Raw genomic sequence first — 14,041 nt, forward strand, 5'->3', positions numbered from 1 at the left:
TGTATCAATAACTTAATATGATTCATATGTATTTAGTAAGACGTTGTTATAACGATAATCGTTATATATATCGTTTCGAGTTTCTTAAATCAATAAACTCATTTTTATGTGTATCACTCATTGTTAATATACTTAGTGAGATACTTACTTATCATAGTCTCATGTTAACCATATATATATATCCATATATATATATATCATCATGTAGTTTTTTAAAAAATATTAACGTTCGTGAATCGCCGGTCAACTTGGGTGGTCAATTGTCTATATGAAGCACATTTCAAATAATCAAGTCTTAAAAAGTTTGATTGCTTAATATGTTGGAAACATTTAATCATACAAATATAGTTTTCATTTAATATATAACATGGAAAAGTTCGGGTCACTACAGTACCTACCCGTTAATTAAATTTCGTCCCGAAATTTTAAGCAGTTGGAGGTGTTGACGCATCTTCTGGAAATAGGTGCGGGTATTTCTTCTTCATCTGATCTTCATGCTCCCAAGTAAACTTGGGTCCTCTACGTGCATTCCATCGAACCTTAACAATTGGTATCTTGTTTTGCTTAAGTCTTTTAACCTCACGATCCATTATTTCGAAGGGTTCTTCAATAAATTGAAGTTTTTCATTGATTTGGATTTCGTCTAACGGAATAGTGAGATCTTCTTTAGCAAAACACTTCTTCAGATTCGAGACATGAAAAGTGTTATGTACAGCCGCAAGTTGTTGAGGTAACTCTAGTTGTTAAGCTACTGGTCTAACACGATCTATAATCTTGAATGGTCCAATGTACCTTGGATTTAGTTTCCCCCGTTTACCAAATCGAACAACACCTTTCCAAGGTGAAACCTTAAGCATGACCATCTCTCCAATCTCAAATTCTATATCTTTTCGTTTACTGTCCGCATAGCTCTTTTGTCGACTCTGGGCGGTTTTCAATCGTTATTGAATTTGGATGATTTTCTCTATAGTTTCTTGGATTATCTCCGGACCCGTAATCTGTCTATCCCTCAATTCATTCCAACAAATTAGAGATCTACACTTTCTACCATAAAGTGCTTCGAACGGTGCCATTTCGATACTCGAGTGGTAACTGTTGTTATAGGAAAATTCTGCTAATCGTAGATGTCGATCCCAACCGTTTCCAAAATCAATAACACATGCTCGTAGCATGTCTTTAAGAGTCTATATCATCCTTTCGCTCTGCCCATCGGTTTGTGGATGATAGGCAGTACTCATGTCTAGACGAGTTCCCAATGCTTTTTGTAATGTCTGCCAAAACCTTGAAACAAATCTGCCATCCCTATCAGAGATTATAGAGACTGGTATTCCATGTCTGGAGACAACTTCCTTCAAGTATAATCTCGCCAACTTCTCCATTTTATCATCTTCTCTCATTGGCAGAAAGTGTGCTGACTTGGTGAGACGATCGACTATTACCCAAATAGTATCATAACCACTTGCAGTCCTTGGCAATTTAGTAATGAAATCCATGGTAATGTTTTCCCATTTCCATTCTGGGATTTCAGGTTGTTGGAGTTGACCTGATGGTTTCTAATGTTCAGCTTTGACCTTTGAACACGTCAAACATTCTCCTACATATTTAGAAATATCGGCTTTCATACCCGGCCACCAAAAGTGCTTCTTGAGATCTTTGTACATTTTTCCTGCTCCGGGATGTATTGAATATCTGGTTTTATGTGCTTTCTTAAGTACCATTTCTCTCACATCTCCAAACTTTGGTACCCAAATTCTTTCAGCCCTATACTGGGTTCCGTCTTCCCAAATATTAAGATGTTTCTCCGATCCTTTGGGTATTTCATTCTTCAACTTTCCTTCTTTTACAACTCCATGTTGTGCCTCCTTTATTTGAGTAGTAAGGTTAGTACGAATAATTATATTCATAGCTTTTACCCGCATAGGTTCTCTGTCCTTTCTACTCAAAGCGTCGGCTACCACGTTTGCCTTCCCTGGGTGGTAACGAATCTCAAAGTCGTAATCATTCAACAATTCAATCCACCTACGCTGCCTCATATTCAGTTGTTTCTGATTAAATATGTGTTGAAGACTTTTGTGGTCGGTATATATAATACTTTTGCCCCCATATAAGTAGTGCCTCCAAGTCTTTAATGCAAAAACAACCTCGCCTAATTCCAAATCATGCGTCGTATAATTCTGTTCGTGAATCTTCAATTGTCTAGACGCATAAGCAATTACTTTCGTTCGTTGCATTAATACACAATCGAGGCCTTGCTTTGAGGCATCACAATATATCACAAAATCATCATTCCTAGGGATGGCAATGGCCACCCGATCCGGTGGATATCCACCCGATCCACCCGCTTCGTGATGGATATGGATGAACCTAAATGGATATGGATACGGATATGGATGAACCTAAATGGATATGGATATGGGCATGGATGAAAAGTTTCATCCATGGATATATCCATTACCACCTGAAATATATACACAAATACATAAATATAGATATATGCTTACATATTTACTATTACAAACTCATTTACCGTTAAATTTACATTTTGCATTCAAACCCATAATGAAATTTAACAAATTTTGTTATATCTTCGACAATGATTACACATTTTTATGAATAGAATTTAAGTATGTTATATTATATTTATTTTTGCTATACTACATTTTTATTTTAATCTCACATTAGAAAATATTATAACATTTTTTTAATATCCATTGGATATCCATTAACCCGCTTAATCCACTGGATATGGATATGGATGGATGATGTGAAACTAAATGGATATGGATATGGATATGGATGAACAAAAACTAAATGGATATGGATATGGATACGGCATCACCCGATCCATATCCAATCCATTGCCATCCCTAATCATTCCCTTCAGGCAATGACAATATAGGTGTCGTAGTTAACTTTTTCTTCAACAATTAGAACACTTCCTCCTATTCATCCTTCCATTCAAATTTCTTTCCTTTATGCGTTAATGCAGTCAAGGGTTTTGCTATTTTGGAAAAATCTTGGATGAATCTTCTGTAGTAACCAGTCAATCCCAAAAATTGACGTATATGCTTCAGAGTTTTCGGGGTTTCCCAGTTTACAACGGTTTCAATCTTTGCCGGATCAACCTGAATACCTTCTTTGCTCACAACATGTCCGAGGAATTGAACTTCTTTCAACCAAAATGCACACTTTAGAAACTTAGCGTACAGTTTTTCTTTCCTCAACAATTCCAGTACTTTCCTCAAATGTTCTTCATGCTCTTGATCATTCTTTGAGTAAATAAGTATGTCATCGATGAAGACAATGACAAACTTGTCGAGATATGGTCCACACACTCTGTTCATGAGGTCCATGAACATAGCTGGTGCGTTAGTCAAACCAAACGGCATCACCATAAACTCGTAATGATCGTATCGCGTCCTGAAAGCAGTCTTCGGAATATCATCCTCCTTTACCCGCATTTGATGATATCCGGAACGTAAATCAATCTTCGAATAAACCGACGAGCCTTGTAGTTGATCAAATAAGTCGTCGATTCTCGGTAGTGGGTAACGGTTCTTGATGGTAAGTTTGTTCAACTCTCGGTAGTCGATACACAACATGAATGTACCATCCTTCTTTTTGACAAACAAAATAGGAGCTCCCCATGGTGATGTACTTGGTCATATGAAACCACGCTCTAGAAGTTCTTGTAATTGGCTTTGAAGTTCCTTCATTTTGCTGGGTGCGAGTCTGTATGGAGCACGAGCTATTGGTGCAGCTCCCGGTTCAAGATCTATTTGAAATTCAACGGGTCGGTGTGGAGGTAATCCCGGTAATTCTTTCGGAAATACATCGGAAAATTCTTTTGCGACGGGAACATCATTGATGCTCTTTTCTTCAGTTTGTACTTTCTCGACATGTGCTAGAACAGCATAGCAACCCTTTCTTATTAGCTTTTGCACCTTCAAATTACTAATAAGATTTAGCTTCGCGTTGCTCTTTTCTCCATACACCATTAAGTTTTTTCCTTCATCTCGTACAATGCGAATTGCATTTTTGTATCATACGATCTCTGCTTTCACCTCTTTCAACCAGTCCATGCCGATTATCACATCAAAACTCCCTAACTCTACTGGTATCAAATCAATCTTAAACATTTCGCTACCCAGTTTAATTTTTCGATTCCGATATATCTTATCTGCTGCAATTAATTTACCGTTTGCTAATTCTAGTATAAACTTATTATTCAAAGGCATCAATGGACAACTTAATTTAGCACAGAAATCCTTATTCATATAGCTTCTATCCGCACCCGAATCAAATAAAACATAAGCAGATGTATTGTCAATAAGAAACGTACCTGTAACAAGCTCCGGGTCTTCCTGCGCTTCAATCGCATTAATGTTGAAGACTCTTCCTCGGCCTTGCCCATTATTATCCCCCTGATTTGGACACATATTTTTGTAATGGCCCTTCTTCCCGCATCCGAAACAGGTAATGTCGGCATAACTTGTTCCGGCATTATTTGTTCCCTTAGCCATTGATCCGTAGATTTCGTACTTTGTCGCACCATGGCCTTTTCTATTACACTTAGTACACACTGCTGTACAGAGCCCAGTTGGATGGTATCCTTCACATCTCTGGCAGAATTTCTACCTCTTGTTGTTATTGTTGGGATTGTTGTTGTTGCGGTTGTTATTGTTATTGAAACGGTTGTTGTAGTTGTTGCTGGGGTGGTTGTTGTTTTTGCGTTTGTTGTTGCGAAAATTGGTGTGATTGTAGTTGTGATTGTTGGGTTGATTATTGAAATTGTGACCCTTGTCACTGGTTTCTTCCCATTTCCTCTTGACTTGTTTCGTATTGGCTTCTCCGACCGCCTGTTCTTTAATCCTTTCCTCAATTTGATTTATAAGTTTATGAGCCATTCGACCTGCCTTTTGTATGGAGGCGGGCTCGTGTGAACTTATATCCTCTTGGATCCTTTCCGGTAACCCTTTTACAAATGCGTCGATTTTCTCTTCTTCATCTTCGAACGCTCCCGGACACAATAGGCACAACTCTGTGAATCGTCGTTCGTACGTGGTAATATCAAACCCTTGTGTTCGTAACCCTCTAAGCTCTACCTTGAGCTTATTGACCTCGTTTCTGAGACGGTACTGCTCATTCATTAAGTGTTTAAATGCTGACCACGGTATTGCGTAAGCAGCATCTTGTCCCACCTGTTCTAGATAAGTGTTCCACCATGTTAACGCAGTACCCGTGAAGGTATGCGTAGCATACTTTACTTTGTCTTCTTCAGTGTACTTACTTATGGCAAACACCGATTCAACCTTCTCAGTCCACCGTTTTAATCCGATTGGACCCTCGGTTCCATCGAATTCCAAAGGTTTACAGGCAGTGAATTCTTTGTAGGAGCATCCTACACGAGTTCTCGTGGCGTTAGTTCCATTGCTGGATTCAGAGTTATTGTTATTTTGCATCGCAGCCTGTACTGCAGCTATGTTTGCTGCAAGAAAAGCACGGAATTCTTCCTCGCTCATTTTCAGGGTGTGTCGAGTAGTTGGTGCCATTTCCTTCAAAAATAGCCAAAAGAATTTAGTTAATCATGTAGAATATCAAGAGTAGTCAATAGTATTTCGTAGCATAATATGAACTTATTTATAAAAGCTTTTTCTTTATATTAGTGTTTTATAGTTTTTTTTTTCCATTCGGGTAGTACCTACCCGTTAAGTTCATACTTAGTAGCTACTATACAATTCAACCACTATAATTCTATATGAAAAACTGATTATAATAATATTTCGCGTTCAAACTATTACACAATATTTTACAAACTTACAATACCGCTATATAGTATAAAATATAGCACACAATAACATTGATACAAAGCAGTTTCGATGACAATCCTAGTTAATACGCAAGTCGTTCAACAAAGACAATAAAGACACGTAGTTCATAAATCCAGAAACAAATCATGCATTTTGGTTTTACTAAGACTACTTCCCATCCTTGGTTTTGTGGAACATAACCGTTGTGGCCATTGATAAGACAGCATGTTGTAACATCGTCAAAGGTACGAGGGTTTCGTAATGCCCAACAGCCCCGTAACAATCTAAAAACCTTGTTTCTCACCCTAACTACTGAGTCCGTTACTTGTGGTAATGTTTTGTTTAATAGTTGTAATCCGATGTTCTTTTTCTCACTTTGGTGAGAAGCGAACATCACTAACCCATAAGCATAACATGCTTCTTTATGTTGTATGTTAGAAGCTCTTTCTAATTCACGAAGTCCTATGTTGGGATAAGTTGAGTCAAAAAAGGTTCTTAATCCGTAGCGTAAAATTGCACTTGGGTTCCCCGCATTTAATGCTTTAAAGAAAACACGGCGTAGCTTACGATCTCCCCAATGTAATATACCCCAAATTTCAAAGGAAAGCCTTTTATAAACTAAGGCATTCTTGGAATTTTCATCAAATGTTCTACAAACTAATTTTGCCGTAAATAATTGTGCCGACGAATTCTGACCAACTTTAGACAAGATTTCATCAATCATGTCCCCGGGTAGGTCTTCAAAAATTTTTGGTTGTCTATCCTTAACGTCCATTGTGTTTTTATACTGTAAAACGGACGAGGATCAGATTTGTAAAAGATAATTATCAAATAATACAAGCAAAATTTTTTTTTTTACATACAACATAAAAGTACAAGCACACTTATATTACATATATTACACCGCATGATTACAACCCTTTATTCCGACTCGCTTGTTTCTTCTTCTTCAGACTTAGTTCGTTTCGCTAATTTTCTAGGGATATATGGTGCTCCCCTAATACGAGCTATCGTTTTCCACAATGGTTTAGAAAAACCTGGTAGTTTAGAGGTTCCCGGGTTATTGTTACATTTTAGGAAATACGGATGTTGTCGATACATATAAATTTCATCGGGGTTGGAATCGAGTTTCTCTATTTTTATACCTTTTCCCTTATTATTTTCTTACGCTTTATTAAATTGGGTCGAGGTAATTTCTATAACATCATCGGAATCCTCATCAGGATCCGATTCATCGGAGAATTGGTAATCTTCCCAATATTTTGCTTCCTTAGCGGAAACACCATTGACCATTATTAACTTTGGTCCATTGGTTGAGGATTTTCTTTTATTTGACCATTTTTCTGTGGTTCCTAATATTTCCCCCTCCGAAACCTCTTCTTCTTCCGGTTCCTCTTCTTCCGGTTCTTCTTCTTCCGGTTCTTCTTCTTCTTCCGGTTCTTCGGAAATTTGTGAATCTTCCCAATATATATTCGACTCTTCATTATTAATAGGTGAGTCAATGGGATTCGTGCTAGAGGTAGACATCTATCACACAATATCAAACACGTTAAGAGATTAATATATCACATAATATTTACATGTTAATAATATATAGTTTCCAACAAAAATGTTAAGCAATCATTTTTAAAGAAAACACGGTCGAAGTCCAGACTCACTAATATATCCTAACAAACTCGATAAGACACACTAATGCAAATTTTCTGGTTCTCTAAGACCAACGCTCGGATACCAACTGAAATGTCCCGTTCATATTGATTATAAACGTTCCATATTAATTGATTTCTTCGCGAGGTTTTGACCTCTATATGAGACATTTTTCAAAGACTGTATTCATTTTTATAACAACCATAACCTTTATTTTATCGATAAAGGTTTAAAAAGCATTACGTAGATTATCAAATAATGATAATCTAAAATATACCGTTTACACACGACCATTACATAATGGTTTACAATAAAAATATATTACATTAAAGTAAGTTTCTTAAATGCAGTTTTTACACAATATCATACAAGCATGGACTCCAAATCTTGTCCTTATTTTAGTATGCAACAGCGGAAGCTTTTAATAATCAGCTGAGAATAAACATGCTTAAAACGTCAACAAAAATGTTGGTGACTTATAGGTTTAACCTATATATTATCAAATTATAATAATAATAGACCACAAGATTTCTCATTTTTCATAAATATCATTACACTCGCAAGTGCAAAAAAATCATTCATATGTTGAACACCTGGTAACCGACGTTAACTTAATGCATAGAATATCCCCAAAACAGAACCTCTCGTCTGTATAATAATCTCAAGTACTAAACCATCCATAACCTGAATGGGGGTTGTTAAGCCCAATAGATCTATCTTTAGGATTCGCGTCAATTAGGGGCCATTTCCCTAATTCTTAGGCTACCAAACTTGAAGGGCGATATTCGGTTTAATAATCTAACCATAGAATGTAGTTTTGCGTACTTGTGTCTATTTTTTAACACATTTATAAAGCTGCATGTATTCTCATCCCAAAATATTAGATTTTAAAAGTGGGACTATAACTCACTTTCACAGATTTTTACCTCGTTGGGAAGTTAGACTTGGCCACTGGTCGATTCACGAACCTATAACAAATATGTACATATATATCAAAGTATGTTCAAAATATATTTACAACATTTTTAATACGTTTTACTATTTTAAGTTTATTAAGTCAGCTGTCCTCGTTAGTAACCTACAACTAGTTGTCCACAGTTAGATGTACAGAAATAAATCGATATATATTATATTGAATCAATCCACGACCCAGTGTATACACGTCTCAGGCTAGATCACAACTCAAAGTATATATATTTTTGGAATCAACCTCAACCCTATATAGCTAACTCCAACATTACTGCATATAGAGTGTCTATGGTTGTTCCAAATAATATATATACATGGGTTGATATGATATGTCAAAACATTTGCATACGTGTCTATGGTATCCCAAGATTACATAATGTATTAGAATACATGTATAATACAATATGAGTTAGCTAGGATATGATTAATATAGATTTGTTACAATATTTCCCGTAGCTACAACAATCAAAAAATATCCAATCTTGTTTTACCCATAACTTCTTCGTTTTAAATCCGTTTTGAGTGAATCAAATTGCTATGGTTTCATATTGAACTCTATTTTATGAATCTAAACAGAAAAAGTATAGGTTTATAGTCGGAAATATAAGTTACAAGTCGTTTTTGTAAGAGGTAGTCATTTCAGTCGAAAGAACGACGTCTTAATGACTATTTTGAAAAACATACTTCCACTTTGAGTTTAACCATGATTTTTGGATATAGTTTCATGTTCATAAGAAAAATCATTTTCCCAGAAGAACAACTTTTAAATCAAAGTTTATCATAGTTTTTAATTATCAAACCCAAAACAGCCCGCGGTGTTACTACGACGGCGTATGTCCAGTTTTACGGTGTTTTTCGTGTTTCCAGGTTTTAAATCATTAAGTTAGCATATCATATAGATATAGAACATGTGTTTAGTTGATTTTAAAAGTCAAGTTAGAAGGATTAACTTTTGTTTGCGAACAAGTTTAGAATTAACTAAACTATGTTCTAGTGATTACAAGTTTAAACCTTCGAATAAGATAGCTTTATATGTATGAATCGAATGATGTTATGAATATCATTACTACCTCAAGTTTTGTGGATAAACCTACTGGAAAAGAAAAAAATGAATCTAGCTTCAAAGGATCCTTGGATGGCTTGAAAGTTCTTGAAGCAGAATCATGACACAAAAACAAGTTCAAGTAAGGTTTCCACTCGAAATAAGAGTGTTATAGTTATAGAAATTGAATCAAAGTTTGAATATGAGTATTACCTTGAATTAGAAAGATACCTTACTGTAAATAAGAAAGATTTCTTGAGATCAAATGGATTTGCAAGATTGGAAGTAAGCTAGAAAGATTTCTTGAAGTGTTCTTGAATGGTTGTTTTTATGATGATTAAAGCTTGTAATTGAAGCTAAAAGATGGTGAAAATGCTTGGAGATGATCAAGTATGATGTTAGGAGTATTTTGAGAGAGAATTTGGAGTGTAAGTATGAGAAAATGGAATGGAAAAATGGGGTGAAATCATAAAAACGAAATTACTTGTTATAAAGAAAAAAAAAATTCTTTAGTTTGTTTTTATCTCATTAGTCATACAAGTTGTTAAATAATGGTTCCACATGTTTTTGACTCTAATATGGCTGCTAAGAATGAATGATTAAAGGTGTATATACCAATAGTAAATACATCTAGAAGCTGTGTATTGTACGACTACAAATACGGGTGTACACGAGTAGAATTGTTGATGGAAACGAATGAGAATGTAATTTTGAGCATTTTTGCTAAGTAGAAATACTTTGATATATGTCTTGAAGTCTTTCAAAAGTGTATTAATACATCTTAATACACTACATGTATATACATTTTAACTGAGTCGTTAAGTCACCGTTAGTCATCACATGTAAGTGTTGTTTTAAGACCTTTAGGTTAACGATCTTGTTAAATGTAATTAATTCATTGTTATTATACTTAAATGAGATGTTAAATTATTACATTATCATGATATTATAATGTATGAATATATCTTAATATGATATATATATATACATTAAAATGTCGTTACAATGATAATCGTTACATATATGCCTCGTTTCGAAATTCTTAAGTTAGTAGTCTTGTTTTACATATGTAGTTCGTTGTTAACACACTTAATGATATACTTAATTATCATTTTATCATGTTAAACATAGTGTATCAATATCTTAATATGATTCATATGTATTTAGTAAGACGTTGTTATAACGATAATCGTTATATATATCGTTTCGAGTTTCTTAATTCAATAAACTCATTTTTATGTATATCACTCATTGTTAATATACTTAGTGAGATACTTACTTATCATAGTCTCATGTTAACCATATATATCATCATGTAGTTTTTTACAAATTTTTAACGTTCGTGAATCGCCGGTCAACTTGGGTGGTCAATTGTCTATATGAAGCACATTTCAAATAATCAAGTCTTAACAAGTTTGATTGCTTAATATGTTGGAAACATTTAATTATACAAATATAGTTTTCATTTAAAATATAACATGGAAAAGTTAGGGTCACTACAAAAGGATCGGAGAAACATCTTAATATTCGGGAAGACGGAACCTGGTATAGGGCTGAAAGAATTTGGGTACCAAAATTTGGAGATATGAGAGAAATGGTACTTAGAGAAGCTCATAAAACCAGATACTCAATACATCCTGGAACGGGGAAGATGTACAAGGATCTCAAGAAATAGTTTTGGTGGCCGGGTATGAAAGCCGATGTTGCTAAATACGTAGGAGAATGTTTGACGTGTTCTAAGGTCAAAGCGGAGCATCAGAAACCTTCAGGTCTACTTCAAAAACCCGAAATCCGAAATGGAAATGGGAAAACATTACCATGGATTTCATCACTAAATTGCCAAGGACTGCAAGTGGTTTTGATACTATTTGGGTAATAGTTGATCGTTTCACCAAATCAGCACACTTCCTGCCAATAAGAGAAGATGACAAGATGGAGAAGTTAGCACGATTGTATTTGAAGGAAGTCGTCTCCAAACATGGAATACCAATCTCAATTATCTCTGATAGGGATGGCAGATTTATTTCAAGATTCTTGCAGACATTACAGCAAGCATTAGGAACTCGTCTAGACATGAGTACTGCTTATCATCCATAAACTGATGGGCAGAGCAAAAGGATGATACAAATGCTTGACGACATGCTACGAGCATGTGTTATTGATTTCGCAAACAGTTGGGATCGACACCTTCCGTTAGCAGAATTTTTCTACAACAATAGCTACCAATCAAGAATTGAGATGGCGCAGTTTGAAGCACTCTATGGTAGAAAGTTCAGGTCTCCGATTTGTTGGAGTGAAGTGGGGGATAGACAGATTACGGGTCCAGAGATAATACAAGAAACTACTGAGAAGATCATCCAAATTCAACAACGGTTGAAAATCGCCCAAAGTCGACAAAAGAGATACGCTGACATTAAAAAAACGATATAGAATTCGAAATTGGAGAGATGGTCATGCTTAAAGTTGCACCTTGGAAAGGCGTTGTTCGATTTGGTAGACGAGGGAAATTAAATCCAATGTATATTGGACCATTCATGATTATTGATCGTGTCGGACCAGTAGCTTACCCACTTGAGTTACCTCAACAACTCGCGGTTGTACATAACACTTTCCACGTCTCGAATTTGAAGAAATGTTTTGCTAAAGAAGATCTCACTATTCCGTTAGACGAAATCCAAATCAACGAAAAACTTCAATTCATCGAAGAACCCGTCGAAATAATGGATCGTGAGGTTAAAAGATTTAAGCAAAACAAGATACCAATTGTTAAGGTTCGATGGAATGCTCGTAGAGGACCTGAGTTCACTTGGGAACGAGAATATCAGATGAAGAAGAAATACCCGCACCTATTCCAGAAGATACGTCAACACCTCCAACTGCTTAAAATTTCGGGATGAAATTTATTTAACGCGTAGGTACTCTAGTGACCCGAACTTTTCCATGTTTATATATATTAAATGAAATTGATATTTACATGATTAAGTGTTTCCAACATGTTAAGTGATCAAACTTGTTAAGACTTCATTAATTGAAATAGGTTTTATATAGACAATTGACCACCCAAGTTGATCGGCAATTCACGAACGTTAAAACTTGTAAAAACTATATGATGACATACATATGGATATATATATATATATATATATATATATATATATATATATATATATATAGTTATCATGATATTATGATAAGTATGTACCTCATTAAATATTTTAACAATGAGTTATATACATAAAAATGAGACTATTGAATTAAGAAACTTGAAAACGGTATATATAACGATTATCGTTATAACAACATCTTACTAATTACATATGAATCATTTTAAGATATTGATACACTATATATAAACATGTTAAATGATAAGTAAACATATCATTAAGTATAATAACAATGAACTACATATGTAAAAACAAGACTACTAACTCAAGGTTTTCGAAACGAGACATATATGTAACGATTATCATTGTAACGACATTTAACTGTATATATATCATATTAAGATATATTAATACATCATTATATCATGATAATGTAATAATTTAACATCTCATTAGATATAATAAACAATGTGTTAACAACATTTAACAAGATCGTTAACTTAAAGGTTTCAAAACAACATTTACATGTAACGACTAACGATGACTTAACGACTGAGTTAAAATGTATATACATGTAGTGTTTTAATATGTATTCATACACTTTTGAAAGACTTCAAGACACTTATCCAAGTACTTCTACTTAACAAAAATGCTTACGATTACATCCTCATTCATTTTCATCAACAATTCTACTCGTATGCACTCGTATTTCTATTTGTACAATACACAGCTTCTAAATGTATTTACTATTGGTATATACACTCCAATGATCAGCTCTTAGCAGCCCATGTGAGTCACCTAAACATGTGGGAACCATCATTTAACATCTAGCATGACTTATGAGCAAGGAAAAAAAACAAGAACTCCTTTTAACCCCACTCACCTTCACCACTCACCACCTACTCCATTTCACTTCCAATTTTCTTCCCAATTCTCTCTCAAAACACACACACTCTTCCATGAACGTCTAAGTTACTATTTTTCCAGCAAAAATCATCAAATAAAAGCTTTGGTTATTACCTATAATCATCATAAAAACAATTACTCAAGAACACATCAAGAACACTTCCAAGTTTACAAGTTTACTTCCAAGTTTCCTAATCTATTCCAAGCAATCATCTAAGATCAAGAAACCTTTGTTATTTATAGTAGGTTATCTTTCTAAATCAAGGTAATATTCATATTCAAGCTTTGATTCAATTTCTATAACTATAACTATCTTAATTCGAGTAACAATCTTACTTGAACTTGTTTTTGTGTCATGATTCTATTTCAAGAACTTCCAAGCCATCAAAGATCCTTTGAAGCTCAAGTTATATTTTAATCATTTCCAGTAGGTTTACCTACTAAACTTGAGGTAGTAATGATGTTCATAACATCATTCGATTCATATATGTATAACTATCTTATTCGAAGATTTGAACATGTAATCACTAGAACATAGTTTAGTTAATTATAAACTTGTTCGC

Source organism: Rutidosis leptorrhynchoides, chromosome 3, assembly GCF_046630445.1.
Source record: "Rutidosis leptorrhynchoides isolate AG116_Rl617_1_P2 chromosome 3, CSIRO_AGI_Rlap_v1, whole genome shotgun sequence".
Lineage (NCBI taxonomy): Eukaryota > Viridiplantae > Streptophyta > Magnoliopsida > Asterales > Asteraceae > Rutidosis > Rutidosis leptorrhynchoides.